A 19,138-nucleotide genomic window follows, 5' to 3' on the forward strand; every position below is an offset into this window, starting at 1 on the left:
GCTTTCATAAAAAGTCTCCAGCACAGAGTAGCATGAAATTGACTTACAGATGAAGAGCATTACCCAGTGCTTCTCAAATGTTCATACCAATCACGTGGGTATCTGTTAAAATGTTAATTCCAATTCTGTAGGTACCAGGCAGGGCCAGGATCTTGCATGTGTAACAAATTTCCAGACAAGGCTGATGCTGCTGGTCCAGGAACCATAATTTGAGAAACAAGGACCTGGACCTGCCGGTCACAGTCCAGAGAGGAACAACGCCCTTGCAGTGAGGCATTGGGGTTATAGATGGCCCAGAGAATACAGTCGAAGCCGAGGACCACACTACCCACTCTAAGCAGCATTCCTCAATGCAAAGTCCAAGAATCACCTGCTTCAGTCACCTAAATGCTTGTGAAAATACACATTTCCCAGTATGGAATGGCTTCCATTGCAACTGATACATCAAAATTTCTGGAGAAGGAAACTGCATTTTCAACAAATAACCCCAGAGAAAGTTCCAATGCACACTAAATTTTTAAACTAAGCTAAGACCCCTCCAGGAAAAAAAAATCAAAGTAAATACACTCAAAAATTTGCCTACAATAATATTAAGGGATTCACAGACCTCCTGAAAACTTTCCTGGGCTTTCAGGGAAAAACCCCTGGTCCACCACTCACTGTTTCCTAACTTCACTCGATCACATACCACCTTCACTTTTTTTTCTAAATCCACAGTATTTAAAAGTTTTACATAAACTCATTTTTACTGACATGTAATATAAAAGGAAATGTTATATGTAACAGTTGTGAAATTGAGGGTTTGATCCTTAGTTACAATTTTTCCAAATGAAATATATAATTATCAATACAAAAATTTTTGTTATTGTATCAAAAACCATCTCTCGTATCACCTATACATAAGAACTACTCCTCTTTGGGAAACACTGGTTCATACAATCCAGGAATCTGGGATCACCAGAGGATTTTATGATGCACTAATGGACTGTGATGTGGAGGGTGCCTATTCTGGCAATCCCAGATGACCTAATAGCCTCAGTCTGCATACACCTGGCAATGCTGGCTATGGGAGAATAAAAGGGGGCTTTTCCTCCTACTAGAAGGCCAGGAGATATGACAGGTATGGAGGTGACTCACCTCTCCCTATGCCCTTTTGTGACCTGCCTGATCCCATCAATGAGGTGAGCCAATCCACCCCACCCCAACCCTGCTTCCTCGCTGCATGGACCGGAGGTGGGCCAACCTGCTCCTCTCCGGAGAATTTATCATTAGTGTACAGAGGACCTTGTTCACTAGTGCTGGAATGCTGGACATTCACACTGAGGAGTTTTTCATAATTGGGTTGGGGCGGCCTCTTCCTCCTGTGCGCACACTAAAGCCAGAAGCTGGTCTGTGGAGGCAAGTGATAGGAGACTCAGCAGCCCCAGAGAGAAAGTGCACACACCCTGGTTCCTGACTTCCCAGTTCCTGGTTCCAGGCCAGCGATACTTCCTGCCTTCAGGGTCCATGGGACATCCCAGCATCTCAGCAACGAATTTCTCCTCTTGGCTTCAGCTGGTTTGAGCAGGCAGCTGCTCCTCACAACCCAATCACCACTAAACAGAGACTCCCTGTGCTGCACGGCCCTGACTCAGATGGCCAGGTGGAGCTGAAGAAAAGCCAGGAGCCAGGAGTCAGGGTGGGCATCCTTCCAGATACACCCCAAGAGAGAGGGGGCTGGAACCTTCTCATAGGGACAGGGAAGGGGAGTTGTAATTGAGGGTCCTCCACATCACTTCAGGTGACAGGTGCCACAAGAAGGAGCTGATACAAGGTTACAAGCAGCTCTTCCTTCCTGCAGATTGTGGGGAAAGAATATGAATTATAACAAACACAGCTCACATTGACTGAGTGTATTAGCATATGAGCTAGGCTTTTTATAATGATGATCTCATTTATTCTTCCTGAAAGTCCAATGAAGGTGGAAACCAAACTCAGAAAAATTAAATGATTGCCAAGGTAATACAGCTAATAAAGAGAGGATCCAAACCCCAGAGTCTGAGCTCTTACTCATCATGCTGTGTTACTTTATGAAATGATATTAAAGGACAGTGCAGAAACTCCAATTAGAGCTAGTGTCTGAGTGACAGCATAAGGTGCAGCCAACAAAAGATCCTCCCTCCAGCAGCCCTGCCTCCTGTGCCAGTCCCTGACCCCTGCCAGCAATATCACACCTATGGGCACAGCACCAAGAAAATAATGGTGTACAAAGGCAAGAAGCTGAGAGAAGGTGTGCCAACTGGCTGGAGCATGGCTTGGCTGACCTGGCTTTGGCCCAGGTCACAGACAGAGATGATTAAAGTAGAGTGATTTTATTTTTAAATAGTAATTGGTACGTGGCATTGTCTTTTGTGGTCCCACATGGGATGGCAGAGAAGATACACTACCAGGCCAGGCAGATCTAAAGAAACCTGCCAATAGCCATCAGAACACCTAACAAACACTGGAAGAAAATCCACATTCCCAGGCTTGGGAGAGGGTGACGCGCTAAGGGAGAGAAAGCAGGACCTTAATTACAACTCCAAAGCCCATTCTGATGCCCCTATTATTCATATCTCATTCCTAAAATCTAAAGCCCAGAGCAGGCAATTAACCTGTCAACATTCACCAATCAACTAAAACTCTGATTATCCAAACTCCAAGTAGATCCAAGTCTGGTGAGGAATTTTAAACAAGACACCTAACTTTTCCATGTTTGTGTGGCTGATTTTACTTTTATTTTTTTTAATATTTTAATAATTTTTATTTCTTAAAGTATTACAAAGAGTATTACATATGTCTCCTTTTTTCCCCCCCTTGACATTCCCCCGGCCCCTACCCCCCGCCCCGCCCCGCCCCGCCCCGTGTCTTGTGTCCATTGGTTAATCTTATATGCATGCATATAAGTCCTTCAGTTGATCTCTTAATCCCCCCCCCCAAACCCTCCCCAGGCTTCCCACTGTAGTTTGACATTCTGTTCAATGTTGCTCTGCTTCTGTATCTACCCCTGTTCATCAGTCTATACTGGTCCCCTTTATTTGTCCCAACCTCACTGGAGTAGTCTCAACCTCACCAGGGCCGTCTGAGCCTCACCGGGCCGTTTCAACCTCACCGGGGTCGTCCCTACCTCACGGGGGCCGTTTCAACCTCACCGGGGCCGTCCCGACCTCACCGGGGCTGATTTTACTTTTAAAACGATGCTGATGGATCCACTTTCCACCATCTTTGCAAGAGGGGTGAACAGTGTAATTCAACAACTCTGAATGACCGATTTGGGAGAGTCAGTTTTAAAACGATGCTGATGGATCCACTTTCTACCCACACCAGCTCCTGAGAGATGGGCACTTACTAGACGGCTGCTCAGGGTGGGGTTTGGGAGAGTCAGTGAGCCAAGCACTGAAGTTGTGCGGATCTACCCACACCAGCTCCTGAGAGATGGGCACTTACTAGACGGCTGCTCAGGGTGGGGGATGCAGTCTATGGTTAGGGAATGGGAATAACAAAGATGGCTGGCTGAAACAGCAGTTAACCCAAGATCCAATCCCGCCCACAGGCCACCTAAGGTACTCTTAGCCTTCATCATGTCTACAGCAGAGAAACCCATCTTATGATCCAAAGCTTTCAAGGCACAATCCTCTTGGGGTCTCCCCTCCTGCATCTCCGACTCTTTTTCACTTGGCTCCCTGCTTCCTACCCTTACCTTCAGAAGAAGATGGTCCCCCAAGTTCTACCCAAACCTCCTGCTTTAAACTGAGTATTTGTGTATCCCCAAAATTCACCTATTGAAACCCTACTCCCCAAAATATCGATATTAGGATGTGGGGCCTTTGGCAGGGAATTAGGATTAGATGAGGTCATGAAGGTAGGGGCCTCATGATGAGATTAGTGCCCTTATAAGGCAGGAGAGAGCTTGCTTCCTGTCTCTGGTCTCTACCACAGAAGGATACAATGGCAAGTCTGCTACCTAGAAGAGGGTTCTCACCAAAACTGACCATAGTGGCACCGGTATCTCGGACTTCCAGCCTCCAGAACTGTGAGAAATAAATGCCTGTTGTTTAAAAGCCAACCAGTCTGTGGCACTTTGTTACAGCAGCCTGGACACACGAAGACACCCTTTCTCTCACCCATAGTTTTAACAATTACGCTCTCCCCTTGCCAACTCCATTCCTGCTTTTCCACCTGCCAAGCTTCATCACCTGAATACTGTGCTGGCACCTCCCTCCCACTTGTTTCTCCATCTGAGTTCCTCATTCTGGCACAGGGAAGAGAACTAACATTTACTGAACTTCCAACACCTGCCAGGCACTGTGCTGGGTGCTTTCCATGTTCTGTATTTAAAAGAATCATTAGTCTCGGGCGCCCAAGATCCACAATCCCATCATTGTCTCTGTCTCCCACCTCTAACCAGTGGCCAGGCCCCATCTATGTTCTTTCTCATTATTTGACCTTCACTTAAGCCCTCTTCTTCCCACTCTCTGAGTTTCTCCCTACCTGGCCTCCCCACCCCAGTCTTTCCTCCAAGTGCACCATCTTAGAAACTACCATCTTAGAGCCCATGGTTGATCACATCACCCCTCTGCTCAGGACCTTTGAAGGCACATCCCTTTTCCTTCACACCAACCAGAAGTGCCTTGCCTGGCCTCACAAACCCTCCAACTCACTGCCCACTGGTTCCTTGCAAGCCTGCTGGGCTCCAGCCAAACCACCTGACTCCCATCCCTGAGGCCAGGCTATACTTTCCAAGCCTTTGCTTACATAGTTCTCTCCATCTAAGGGGCCTTTTTCTCCCATTTCTTCAGGCCCAACGCCTCTTCCTCCAAGGCCCGGTGTGGACATGGCATCTCCTACAAGATTGCCTTTGCTTATTCCTCCCATGTAGCATCCCCCTCATGTGAAGTCTGGCTTCACGGGTTCACTCTGCCTATGGCACTCTTAAATGGTGTTCTCCTCTGAGACTGAATACCCCTTTGGAGCAGGGGCTGGATAGGCTTATCTCTGCAGCCCGCAGGGTACCTAGTATAGCTCTTTTTAACAAAACAATATCAATTCACTCATTCAACACATATTGACTCAGTGTCTACTATGCACGAAGGTGTTATAGGATGCTCGGTATACAATGGTGAACAAAAAAAAAAGACATGGTTCCCACCCTTATGGGCTTCTCATCTAGTGAAGTGACAAGCTTTATTAGTCAAATCTTACCCAAATGAGTATACAGTTAGCATCAACTCTATGCTGCAGAAGTAAAGAACCAGTGTCCTATAGAAGAAGCACAGAAGGACAAGCAAGGTCAACCGGAAGAGTGAAGCTGAGATGAGACTGAGGGGTGAGTGGTGAGACTAGGAAGTGGCCAAAATATTCTAGGTCCAGCAAAAAGTCAGTGCAAAGGCCCTGTGGTGGGTGGGAGTGGGGGCAAATATGACGGAAGTCTGCAAAGCATGTGGGAGAAGGATGCAAGAAGGTGACAGGGTCATCTCAATAAATGTATAGAGTAAATATAAATACATGACCTTCACCTGATAACAAATATAATTTAAAAAATACTTATTTTCCATTTGAAAGAATTTCCTCCTTAAATATGAGTTCAACCCCCCTCCCCGCAAAAAAAATAACAATAATAATAATAACAATAATAATTAAAGTAATTTCTCCTGGCTAACTGAAAAAGTACATGAGATCAGAATCTGATAAAAATGCCATGCTGTTTTATTCTTAATTAGAAGCTGGACACCAAACTGGGAAACAACCTGTCAATCATCCTGCACTCATACTAAGAGCAGAGGCTAACAACTATTGAACATTAACTAAGGGTGTTACATGCATTATCTCATTTGATCTTCACAAAATGAGGCAGGTAGGAATATCATTCCCATTCTACAGATAAGACAACTGAAGCTGAGAGATTAATAGTTGGCCCAATGTCACACAGGTGATGGAACAATAAGGCCAAGATCTGAACCAGGTCAATGGGACTCCAGAGCCTGTACCTTTAACCACCATACACACTGCTGCACAAACTAGCTATACTGTCAGCACTTCTGGGAGCATTTTTATTTTTTACCTCCCCTTGTTGCACCGCATACTTAAGCTACTAACCACTGACAATGCAAAAAGGATAACATGATCTCTGAAGGAATGCAGTCAAACTTCTGGTGTCAGCTCCCTTCCTGTTCCAGGTCTCCCTCAAAACGCCCAACTCTTCCTCCAATTTTAATAAAGAAAAGTTTCCCAGTTCATTGCAATACTTAATATCCTGAGAGAACAGGAATTGGAAACTGATGAATCTTCTCAGGCTACATCTCAGCCAAAGTCAACAGACTCCAAACCCCTCTTATAGGCAGTCGCTGTTTACAGAACATGTAACCGGAAGAGGGGGGTTTCAGATTACTGGAAAACTCTAGCCGTGGTTTTCCCAACTCTTCACAAAGTTCTGAGTCTTGTCTGAAGGACAATATCACACTTTCCTTGTCAACAAATCCTTCCCCAAACTATCTCTACCCTTCTGTCTCAAATCCTGTCTGTAAGTAGCCAAGGCACAGGGTGGGTGAAATTGTGCATCTACTTGTGGCCTGGCTGACCCTTCTAGGATCAGCCAACCAGCCTAGGTCACCACCAAGATCTCATTAAACTAGTAATGGTGGCCACCACGGAGTCAGTGCCCAAACCTGAAGCTGGCTCACTTTCTAGAACTCCTACTACCCTCAAAAACCCATCTGAGCAACTCAAGGCCTAGGTAATACAAGTGTATTTTGGAACTGTATTCCTGAACCACACTGTTACGGGCTGAACCATGTCCCCCTAAAAAGTGTATGTTGAAGTCCTAAGCCCCAGTACCTGAGAATATGACTGTATTTGGAGATACAGCCTTTAAAGAGGTAATTAAGGTAAAAAGAGGTCATACTGGTGGGCCCTAATCCAGTATTACTGGTATCCTTATAAGAAGAGATTAGGATTCAGATAATAGCAGAGGGAAGACCATGTGAAGACACAGGGAGAAGACAGCCATCTGTAAGCCAAGGAAAGAGGCATCAGAAGAAACCAACCTGCCAATCCCTAGATCTCAGGCATCTAGGCGCATAAATTTTTGTTGTTTAAACCTTCCAGTATGTTGTACTTCGTTATGGCAGCCCTAGCAAACTGAAATGCACACCGTTCAAGTTGTTCCTAACTCTAAGTAATTCCCCTGCCACTCTGTGCAGGGCACAGGCAGGCTGGTATCCTTTCTGAAGCAGTCAGCCTATCCAGTGATGGCGAACCTATGACACGTGTGTCAGAGGTGACACGCGAACTCATTTTTTTGGTTGATTTTTCTTTGTTAAATGGCATTTAAATATATAAAATAAATATCAAAAATATAAGTCTTTGTTTCACTATGGTTGCAAATATCAAAAAATTTCTATATGTGACACGGCACCAGAGTTAAGTTAGGGTTTTTCAAAATGCTGACATGCCGAGCTCAAAAGGTTCGCCATCACTGCTACAGTATGGCTACTGGGCACAAAAGTCACAATTAGACAGTCCACTGAGTGCTTGAGTCAATGAAGACTTCTGTCTTTCAGGGACTGTGGGCAGATTGGGCAGACCCAGGACAAAAACCTTATGTCTGTTTTGTTAATTACAGAATTGATAAATAGAATTTTTCTTTTTAGAAATGAATAGAATTAAAATTGAGTCAAACCCATCCAAAGACAGATGTCTAGACTCAGCACCAATATCTCTGTTCTAGACTGACTAAGCTTTTCCTGTAGCAGTAATAAAGAACTGTGTTAAACAAATCCTTACAGCACACTGCAAGGCCAGGATTTCTGCCCAAACACCCTCAATACTACAGGAAGAGAGGAGGGGACACTGGGGTGGGAAAAGCAGAAGAGAGGGGAGCCTTTCTCAGTTAACAAAAGGACAAAAAAATCCCTCCGCAAAACGTCATCCAGAGCATGAGAATGTCAACTCATCACAACTCATCACGTAGTTAGGTGTTGAGTAAGCTTATTTCAAGAGTGACCAGTAGTTTTTAGAGTCCTATGATTAGGATATGAGGCTCCAAGCCATGCAAGATTCCTAAAGGTTGTGGGGCTTTAAGAATTACTTGCAGGCTAAGAAGCAAGGAGAGAATATTTCAGTTGGGTGCTGCTGAAGTTAAAGCAGCAGGAGGGGGAGCTCAAAGCCTGGTACAATACTGGGCACCTAAGTACCATAATTAAACAGCTAGCATTTATTAAGCAACCACTGAGCCAGGCCCTGTGCTAAGGACTCTTCGGCTGCGCCAGCTCACAATAACCATGGCAGGTAAGGCTATTATTACTCCCATTTAACAGCTTAAAATAAGGCCAGAAGAATATGAGCTCGGTGAAAGCATGTTTTTTTCCCCATTTTGTTGGTTAATATACCCCCTAGAGCATACAGCAGTGGCTGGCTTATAGCAGGCACGCAATGTTTATTTGTGGAATAAATGAAGAAAGAGGTTACTTGACAATGTCACAGAAGGAGCTGGCCCCGGATTTGAAACCATGCTGTCAACCTCCAGAGCCCACACTCTCAGCTTCTGCTCTGTGACACATGGTAAAAAAAAAAAAAGTTGCTAAAGAGATGGGGGGAACTCCCGGCACATAAGACAGTTTGGTCCATGGCACGTTTCACAGTATCTATGCCATCTGCTCCTCAGCACTGGCAACGTTACTCTGCACCCAGAGTACAGAGCAATTATTCAAGGGACCAGTGCCCATAGATGATCACGGAAAAGGACAGCCGAGAATGCTTCCTTCCCTTATACCTGTGACACTCCCTGAGGCTTCACACACAACAACTTGTGTTGTACCCAGGAACTCACTGTAGTGTGGGAGGGGGAGATGGAGGAAACATTATTGGAGATTTATTCATCTGACTCGCCAGGAATCTATTGGCTACAGCTGGTTCAATCTACAAAGGAACTTCCCAAAGTGTGATAAGCACACCAATTTGCAGTGTACAAAATCATTTTAGGTGGCACGTAAATAAACATTAGAGTTGATAGATTGACTTCTATGGTTACTTTGGTTTGGGGCAGATTATACTGGTGTTTTATTTATGGCCAAGTTATAAAATACTCTTGTAAAACAAAGAGTGTCCTTTCAAAAAGAACAAGTACACCCATTTAAAGAAAAATATCAGGTGAACAATAGAATAGGTGTTACGTCAATGTGGCAGAAAATCATGATAGAAACACGTGAGTGACTAAAGTTTGGGAAATATGGTTTCCTGGAACTTTCTAAGTTCTCTGTGTCATATGTTCCCATCCCTGCAATTCACCCATCCACCCAGATGTGCCATAGATTAAAAGGGAGAGAATTTACAGAGAATATGTTTTAAATTTTCCATCAAAATCTCTTAATAAATGACTATACCTGAGAGAGAGATAGATAGATAGATTGATCGAGATTGAGAGAGGCAGGGAGAGACTGAGAGACAGGGACAGAGAGCAAACACACAGACACAAAAGGCATGTTCATGAAGATATTATGAAGTTAACAACAGGGCTTGACCTGGGGCTGAAGTCCTGCCCTCTGCCTGGAGAGAGCTATAACACAGAGCTCCCTTTGATGCTAAATTCCACACTGATTCTTTCGGCTATTATTTTATGGCATGGTAGCTTAGCTCAGCCCTGTCCAAAGCATTGTACTGAGGTCTCTGGGACCTGTTCCAACAAAAACACACAATGAGGCCTTCTCTCTCTGATAAAGCCAGGTGCCCCTCCCTCTATGATCGGCTCCCCTACTCCTCCCAGACAAAAGTAAAGTCCCATTCTGAGAAGAGTTCAGCCAGCCAAATGCTGCCTTCTCCTCCTTACCTTCCCCATTGGGGATGATCGAATTTCAGGTAGGCTGTGGGTCTAGCAGGGGTGGGCAAACTTTTTGACTCGAGGGCCACAATGGGTTCTTAAACTGGACTGGAGGGCCGGAACAAAAGCATGGATGGAGTGTTTGTGTGAATTAATATAAATTCAAACTAAACATCATTACATAAAAGGGTACGGTCTTTTTTTTTTTTGTTTTATTCATTTCAAACAGGCCGGATCCGGCCCGCGGGCTGTAGTTTGCCCACGGCTGGAGGGTGAGCTGAGCTCCAGGACAGAACCTAGGGGTGTGGTCAGCTCCAGGGGAAATAAGAGCACCTTCATGGCTAGAGAAGGAAAATCTGAAAGGGAAGCAATGGTGCCACAACCTGCACCAATCCAACGTAAGCCCCATGAGTGCAAGGACTTGCCTTATTCATCTGTATTCCCACAGCCATAAGCAAACAATGTCTGATGCTCAGCAGGTACATAGTAAATACCTATTGAATGAACAGATGAATGAATGGGTGATGAATGAATGAATGAGTGGGTGGGTGAATGGATGGATGGGTGAATGGTGGATAAATGGCTCCAGCAGGGCTGGGAAGAGTAAGTGAAGAGGAGGTATGACTGTAAGATTATTTTACCCCTTTTTGCTTGAGAACTAGCAACTGTATAAACAGGAGACCCCAAAGGACTAATTTTCCCTTTTCACAGCCACCCCTAGCAGGTGGTGCATTAACAGCGGAACTTTTTGACCCCTGAGCCATCTAGGCTCATAGCAGATTGCACCAAACCAAATGCCTGACTCTCCAGATCATGCTCAGATATCCCAACCTGTATCTTGATCTCTATCATCTGAAACAAGGAAGAGATGAGCCATTCAGGGAATGATAGCACTCGCTGACTAGATCCCTTCTGAAAAGTTCCAAGTCCTTCACATCCTGGCTTCCCTCAAGGGACTCTATTTAGAGTATATATGTTGTTGTTTTTCTTTCCTCCTTTTTCTGTTTGCTTATCTGAATTTTCTAATCACTCTACATGAACATAGGTTACTTGAGCAATGAAGATGTTTAACACAGACTGATAAGACACATGAATACACCGAAACCGGTTTGGCTCAGTGGATAGAGCATCGGCCTGCGGACTGAAAGGTCCCAGGTTCGATTCCGGTCAAGGGCATGTACCTGGGTTGCGGGCACATCCCCAGTAGGAGATGTGCAGGAGGCAGCTGATCGATGTTTCTCTCTCATCGATGTTTCTAACTCTCTATCTCTCTCCCTTCCTCTCTGTAAAAAATCAATAAAATATATTTTTAAAAAAAGACACATGAATACGACCATTCAAAACAGACCCTGACAGCGCATATTTACGTTCCATTTTAACATTTTCAAATGACAAAATTTAACACTGCCATTCCATGCAATTGCATTCACTTAAGCCCTTCGAAAAGCAAGCTGTAAATTCCTGATAAAAGTCAAAACTCATGACTTAAAACCAGAACACCCAGTCATATAGGCACTTATAAAAGGGGCAACTAACTGATGGGCTAGGTGCCAGAGAATTAAATAAGTAAAAAAAAAACACACAAGCTTACTAAGCAATACACCATATATGGGTAAAACATATGTTCAGAGTTCACCCATGGTAAGAAAAGCTGTTCTTCATCTCTCTTCCGGTGGCAGAAACTTCCACAGCAGCTGACAGGGGCCGAGTACCATCTGTAATAAGAGCTTTTCTTTTTTGTGGGGCTGAAATGGTTCATCTTGGAGCTCAACTCTTGTCTCAAACAGATGGACCAAGCTCTAAGTAGCTCAACCACCAGCTAAGAGGGCCTCCATTTCTGCCCAGTCCTGGGATTTCATTATCAATGGCCAATCCATTCCACAAAGCAATAACAAGGAAAGCAGCTGGGCTAGCGATTAGAAGACCTGACTTCGAGATCCAATTCTAGCCAGACCCTGCACAATTCAACCACTTCATGCCTTGGAGACTCCATTTTACGAGAAATTAGTAACACCAGCCATATCTCACCGGTTGCTGAGGATAAAAATTAAGGCAAATGTTAAACTGTGTAAGGGAGAGAGGGTAAAAATTAAGTACCACTAAGCCAAATTTGATACTAGTTAGATGAATGGAATTTCACCACCGCTAACTATGGCTGAAATCTAGGCAGGAGAGAGAGTCAACTGTTGTTCAGTCCGACGTTCTCCTAAAACACAACATTCTTAAACTTAAAAATAAAAGAAATAAACAGAACCTTCCAAGTTCTCATTTTCCATCCACCTTCCTCACTAGGAAATGGCAAAGCTTTTAAAGTACGGCCAGTGAGAACTGCATGAAGATAGCGAACAATAAGCCCCCAGTTTCCAAGGCAAGCAAGGGGGAAGCCACCTGCACATGGTCCAGCAGAACCCTCTGTCCCGGCTGGTGCTCCCACCCTGTCCTCAGCCCCCCGGAGCTGGGGTTGCAACGTGGGTGTGAACTTGAACATTCTGGCCTTGTATTAAAAAAAGGGGGGGTGAGGAGGACAGCCAGGTCAAAGACTTCCCAAGGCTGAATCAATAGAGCTGTCTGTAGACAGAGGGGCAGCAAATACAGTGTATTAGACACACCAGGCTGTGAGGCTGCCTCAGGGAGTCTTTGTTAAGCATGGCCCAAGGACTCCATCCTCCATTCCCCTTCCACACACAAGACTTCCACAATAAAGCTGGCCTGATGTGCTAGGCCTCTGGGAATGAGATTTGAGGTAGAAATTGCTGAACTGAGAGGCTTGGATTTTTAAGAAAACAGATTGCATTTGTTTTTTGGTCTGTTTGTTTACTTTTTATTTTTTTATTTTTTATTGCTTCAAGTATTACAAAGAGTATTACATATGTCTCCTTGTTGTTGCTTTTTTGCATTTGAATCCTAGCTGACCCCTTACTGGCTCTGCATCTCTCATCCAGTGGCAAGTTAAGTGAACAAGTTGCTAAACATTCCTGACCTTAAGTTGCTTCACACAAACATGAACTAACCATACCTTTCTAACACAACTGTTGGTAGGGTCAAATTGCATCATGCCTGAAAGCACTTTGCAGTGTTCAGCTCAATGCATTTCACTCGTATGAACATCACACAGAGCATCATCACTACTGTTATTATTCATTGGGAAAAGTGGCTGTGTGTACTTCAAGATTATGTTACAGAAACTCCCTAACTCCAAGCCTGAGAGGAGCTCTAGTGCTACCTTCACCCTTGGGACAAGGGCTGCTGTTCTGGCCCACAGATCTCACCAGGGGACTGTTTCTGCAGAGCCTCCAGCCTCAACAGAAGACTCACCCCCGCCCCCAACACACACACACACACACACACACACACACACACACACAGAGAGAAGGTGTATACCCTGAACAGAATCAACTGTCAGCTTGCCCCAAACCTGCAGAAGAAATCCAACCTGCACTTGGTTCTGGCTTCCTTATATTACCAAAGCGACTAAAGATGACATGTGCCCATCAGCTGCCTGCATTTACACAGAGTCAGGTATCCAAGTAATGGGGTTATATGCTGGGATCGTCCTTTCCTGGTTTCACTAACCTTTTATTTTGTTCTCATCCAGGCATCAGTCCAGTTGCCCATATGCACAATTATATAAAAAAATGAGAAAGGAGGCAAAACACAGTGACCACCATGGATATCAATAGCTCCCTTCCCAAACCTTCTTTGGAGCAGTGGTTCCCAGATTTGAGAATTTCAACAACCAACTTGAACTAAATACAGAGACACAGACCCACAGACACATACTGTTGCAATATTTTATTATGTCAAGCAAGCATAACCATTTAAATAGGATATATATATACTAGTAAAGTGATATATATAATCACTTAATATTAAAGAACAGTCTTGACTATTCCAAAATAGTAAAAAAGACACACTCACAAAATAAGACACAAGCCTCTGCATTATATAAATTTAGTTTTAGGAAAAACTCATATTATATTGCCCATGTTTTCTCAGCAAAAACTGTGGGACTCGGCATTTAAGAACTGATGTTCCATGAGAAGGTATTGCTCCTTACCCGTTAAGGACTATTAGTGCTGCAAGAGGATAAAATACATCCCAGAACACATGTCCAAAAAACAGCAATGGAAAGAGAAGCCTTCTGCCCATATTGACAAATATGACAAGAGAAGCAGCTTTAGCCTCCAGGAACATCAGGATCTCTCTGGCTAACTCCAGCTGCCCTTCTTAACTTTCCCAATTTAAAATCTGTCCAGCTCACCTTTCTGGGTCCTGGTACTTTACTCCAGGTTACTGCTGCTTTACTGGCTTATCCAAACCTCATTCCCACATTTAAGACTTCCTATTAACCCATCTTTTTACCCTCTTCTCTCAAAAATCTGCTCAAGTTAAACATAAATTTACCATATGATTCAGCAATTTCGCTCCTAGTTACCTTCCTAAGAGAAATGAAACCATATCTAAGCTTCAATTGCCTCATGTGGAAAATGGGAATAATCACAGAATCTTGCTCATAAGCGCTACTGTGAGGATTACCATGATAATGCACAGAAAGCACCTACCAGTGTGCAGGCAAAGTTACAAAGGAAGTGCTCAGTAAATACAGCAGTTACTGACACCTCCTGGTCCTGTCTCTCTATAAACTATACAGTCCTCAGTTATCAAGGACCAAGATTTTTATTTCTTTTGTATTCGTGTGTTCCCTAGATCTGCAGACAAGAGATGCTCATTGCTGGAGTCCTGCGCAGGTAAGGCTTCCAAATGGTCCCTGAAGCCTTAGAACACAGATGCCTACACGCCTGTGGACCCCCAACTTCTCCAAGGCGAACTGTGAACATAGCTGCAGGGCTCTGATGATTCCATTCTTGACCTCCTCTTTACCACAAGCTCAACAATACCATGTAGAGAAGGAAGTGCTATCAGAGAGATTTCCTTCTGCCTTATTTCTCAGCAAAGATGTTTGGCTGCTATGCAACCAATGTTTAATGGATGATAGGGCTAGTTGTGAAAGGCTGAGTTTCTATTAGCAACAACAAAAGTCTGGGGGCCACAGAGGAGCTGCAAATAACATCACATCCCTGCATCCTATTCAAAATTCCTCAACTCATTTGTAGTGATCACAAAGGCAGCCAAAGATTCCAAAAAGGAGAACCAATGGGATTAAATTAGAGTTGGCAGATTTCACAAATAAAAGTCCAAAACAACCGGTGAGGTTTCAAGATGGCAGTTGCCGGATAGCTGACCAGGGGCAAAGATGAAGGCCCCCGTGAAGTAAAAGAGGCTGAGAATCAGCCCCTCCCAGCTTCTCGCAGCCCGAGTCCGGCAGAAGTGCTTGGACATTCTTGTGTTGATACTCGTGTGTTTTTTTAAATGAACAAGTGAACCACACAGATTGTCAACATGGGACAAAGATCTACCATCCACCAAAAGTAGAAAAGTTATGAACCCCACAGGCCAACCCCAAAAAGAAGGCCGGAAGAGAGAATTAAAGGGAAAGGAAAACAGTGCATGATGGTACCAGCTGAGGTTTTGAAGATGAAGAATCCCAAACTATCCTAGACATGGAGAAACTGAATGAAATGGAGTTTTAATGCAGTACCACAGCCACAGGTAAATGAGAAGGTGCTGAAAGACAAGCATAAAAAAGCTGCGTGAAACCTTTGAACGTATTCTTCGACTCTGAAAAAGAGAATCCAGATATGTACAAAGAACAGAGGAAGCTACAAGTAGAATATGAACAGAGGAGGGCTCAACTTAGCCAATATTTTGATGCTGTCAAGAATGCTCAGCATGTGGAAATGGAGAGTATTCCTTTGCCAGATATGCCGCGTGTTCGTTCCTTCCAACATCTTGATCCAGGACATTCTACTTCCTGATGCCCAGCCACCCTCCACCCTTAAGACTTCAGCCTATGGACCTCCAACTCAGGCAGTTTCTATTCTTCCTCTTCTTGGACAGGGTGTTTTGTTCCATGTTTGCCCCCTGGCAGTAAACCTCTAAGTCTGTCCCCTAGTCCACCTCCTCCTCAAGTCTTACAAATATATGGCCCTAAAGTAAGCTTTGCCCATGGCTCTTCCCCGTCATCAAGAGATGAAGACATGTTATATAGTCCTAAACTTGCTCAACAGGGTCATGATGATGATGTTTCCAGCACCAGTTAAGATGATGGCTATCCTGTGAACATGGATTAAGATAAGCATGATGACAGTACTGATGTAAGCTACATGGACAGATCAGATGGAGAAAGTGAGGGGGATAAATTTGTACATCATGATGATAATGAAAGAGACAACAATGAAGAAAAAAATCAGGTCTGAGTGTACAATTTGAAGATATGCCTAGGAAATCAAGGAAGAAAAAGAAGAACATTAAAGAGCTGACTCTTTTTCAAGCCATGATGCTTTGAATGGCAGGTCCGGAAATCCCTGAGGAGGGATGGGAAGTAGAGGAATTTTCAGAGGACGATGATGAAGGTGATTCTGAAGCAGAAAAGCAACACAAAAACAGCATAAAAAAGAATCTGATGGCACATCTGCTTCTTCACAGCAACAGGCTCGCCCACCGTCTGTTTCCCCTTCTCAGATACAAGCACCTCCCATGCCAGGAGCACCCCCTGCTCCACCTTTACGGCCACCTGGACAACCTACAGGCCTTCCTCCTGGACCACCCCCAGGAGCTCCTCCATTCCTGAGAACACTTGGAATGCCAGAACTCCAAGGAAGGACCTTTACCCCGACTTTAAACTCCAGGACTACCACCAGGCCGACTTCCTGGCCCTCCCCCAGGTCCACCTCCAGGTCTGCCTCCTGACCCTCCTCCTCAGGGACCCCCACCAAGGCAACCTCCCCGTGGCATAATGCGCCCACCTTTGGTGCCTCCACTCAGACATGCCCCACCTGTGCTTTTCCCACCAGCTTCCTTGCCAAGTTTTAAGTGCTCCACCCAACTTGAATCAGCGACCCAAGGTGGGTGACATGAGTGCAGCCACCACTGAGAAGAAAGCCACAGCAACCATCAGTGCCAAGCCACAAATCACTAATCCCAAGGCAGAGATTATTCGACTCATGCCCACCACACTGAGGGTTCGTCAGGAAAATAAAGAGGCTATTGCTGCTGCCCAAAGAAAGTAAGAGCATGATCCTGCTGTGCCTCTTGCGGAAGCAGCCCCCAAATCTGGTCCATCTGGTCCCACCTCAGTACAAACTAAGGATGATGTGTATGAAGCTTTTATGAAACAGATGGAAAGACTGCTGTGACAACTTCTGATGCCTGAACATGCTTCTGTTCACATCATTGGTTCATGGAGAAAGAGGCTCTTAGGAAACTTAGGCAAAGAGCTACTTTCACTGTCATGGTATTTTCTAATTTCATTTAAGGTAATATCTTTATCCTTGTCTGGGAATTCACTGCATATAATAAGAAAGGGCATTTCATTCAGAATCAGTTGGTTACTGAAGCAGTTTTACTAACTTCCATTCCCTTTCATACTCCCATTTTCATCCCATCTCTTACCCTCTCCAATTCTTTGGGAACCTGTGATCAAGGGAATCTTTGTTACTTATTTGTTTTGATTCTTATATGTGCTGTGGGCACTGGAGTGGAGATTTTGGTGGGAGAGGGAGAGGATTATTTCACCCCATTTTGCCTTTTGTGTTTATTTTTAATATTTTCTTATAAATATTTTGTAATACTGTAATGAAATGAATCACAACATCATTTCCTAATACAAAGTGAGATGTATGGGAAGAAAATGTACAATTATTTGATTAAAATTACTTCCCACTGACCTAAAAATAAAAAATAAAAACACAAGACAGCCAGGTAAAATTAAAGTAAACAAATATTTGAAGACTGACTTACACTTCAAACTTTCCATTGCTTCTCTGAAATTCAAATTTAAGTGGGCATCCTTTATTTTATCTGTTAACTCTGAATTAAATCAATACCACAAATAACTATTTTCTTTCCCTAACACATGAAAATCCATTTTCAATTCAATTAACTATTCTTTAACATATATAGAAAGATAAGGTTCTCTAATGTAGTGGGAGTCTATGTATGAAGCTGGATTAATGGACCTAAACTAGCCACCATTTACTGAGGGTATGCCAGCAATGTGCTAAGCACTTTATATGCACTATTAGCTCATTGAATCCTCAAAGTAGCTCTAGGTAGGCTCATGTACTGTTATCTCTCTTTCACAGGTGAGCAAACTTAGGCTTAGAGAGGGTGGAATCAAACTCAGATTTCGGCCTCCCAATTTAAACCAAAACATTAAGTCTAGGGACCACTCGCCAGACTCAGGTATCCCTGAGCTAATTCTAAATCTCTAGCACCACAGTATCCTATATAATAAAAGAGAAACATGTAAATTAACCGTCCCTCTGCTACACTCACCAGCCAATCAGAGTGAGTATGCAAATTAACCTCATCACCTCCGTGGAGACTGATAGCAGGTAGGAGGTAGCTCCCAGCACGGGCGCTTAGCCGTCGCCACGGCGACCCGGGAGCAGGCAAACACCGCCTTCAGGCAGCACCCAACATGGCCTGCTTGGCCATCACTGCAGTGACTGGGGAGCAGGCAAAGTGTGGCCTGCTTGGCAGTCACTGCGGTGTGGAGCAGGCAGGCCCTGCAGAGAGCAGAGAACCACGGGGAGCGGGCCTAAGCCATCAGTAGGACATTTCCTGAGGGCTCCCAGATTGGAGAGCGTGCAGGTCAGGCTGAGGGACACCCCCACACACACGAATTTCGTGCACCAGGCCCCTAGTATATTAATTATATTTCAATAAAGCTGTTTAAAATGCTTTTTAATGCCCACTTCTCTATCAATAAAACTGAGAAACTTCAATCCACAAAACCTCTAAAGCCACTTTGGTTGGTGATTATAATTGCTTTTTCTTCCTGCCATTCTACTGCCAGATTTCAGCAACGTCACCTTTCATGAGCCTTTCCACTAAAATTAAGGACAGAAAAAAAATGAAGGCGACCAAACTTTAAATGAGTTAAATCTTGGTGACTGGGTACAACTGTGTTAAAAGATGCTTTAGAAATAAGACTAAAATCAAAATGAAATTTGAAAAATGTCAATTTCAACACATCCACTTACAGCCTTCATCACCAATGATAATGGAGTTGGGCTACAAATGAGAAAACCGTAGCCGTTACTGATGCCTATTTTCCTAGGCATCAGTTGTAAACAAATGCCTCATTCATATAGAAGGTACCACAGAACAGTTGTTCTCATCTCAACACTCACAGCCTCTGGAGCTGCCAGGGACTTAAGAGGGAACAGATCCTCTTTGATG

At 44.1% G+C, this 19,138-nt stretch overlaps 1 protein-coding gene and 1 pseudogene across 1 annotated transcript in view; one reads left to right on the plus strand and one right to left on the minus strand.

Annotated features, from left to right (window-relative positions):
- Positions 1–19,138, minus strand: part of ARHGAP26 (Rho GTPase activating protein 26) — a 406,595-nt gene that overhangs the window by 354,926 nt on the left and 32,531 nt on the right.
- LOC102430389 lies at positions 15,233–17,510 on the plus strand (annotated as a pseudogene).

The sequence above is a fragment of the Myotis lucifugus genome, unplaced genomic scaffold (assembly GCF_000147115.1).
Source record: "Myotis lucifugus unplaced genomic scaffold, Myoluc2.0 scaffold_28, whole genome shotgun sequence".
Classification (NCBI taxonomy): domain Eukaryota; kingdom Metazoa; phylum Chordata; class Mammalia; order Chiroptera; family Vespertilionidae; genus Myotis; species Myotis lucifugus.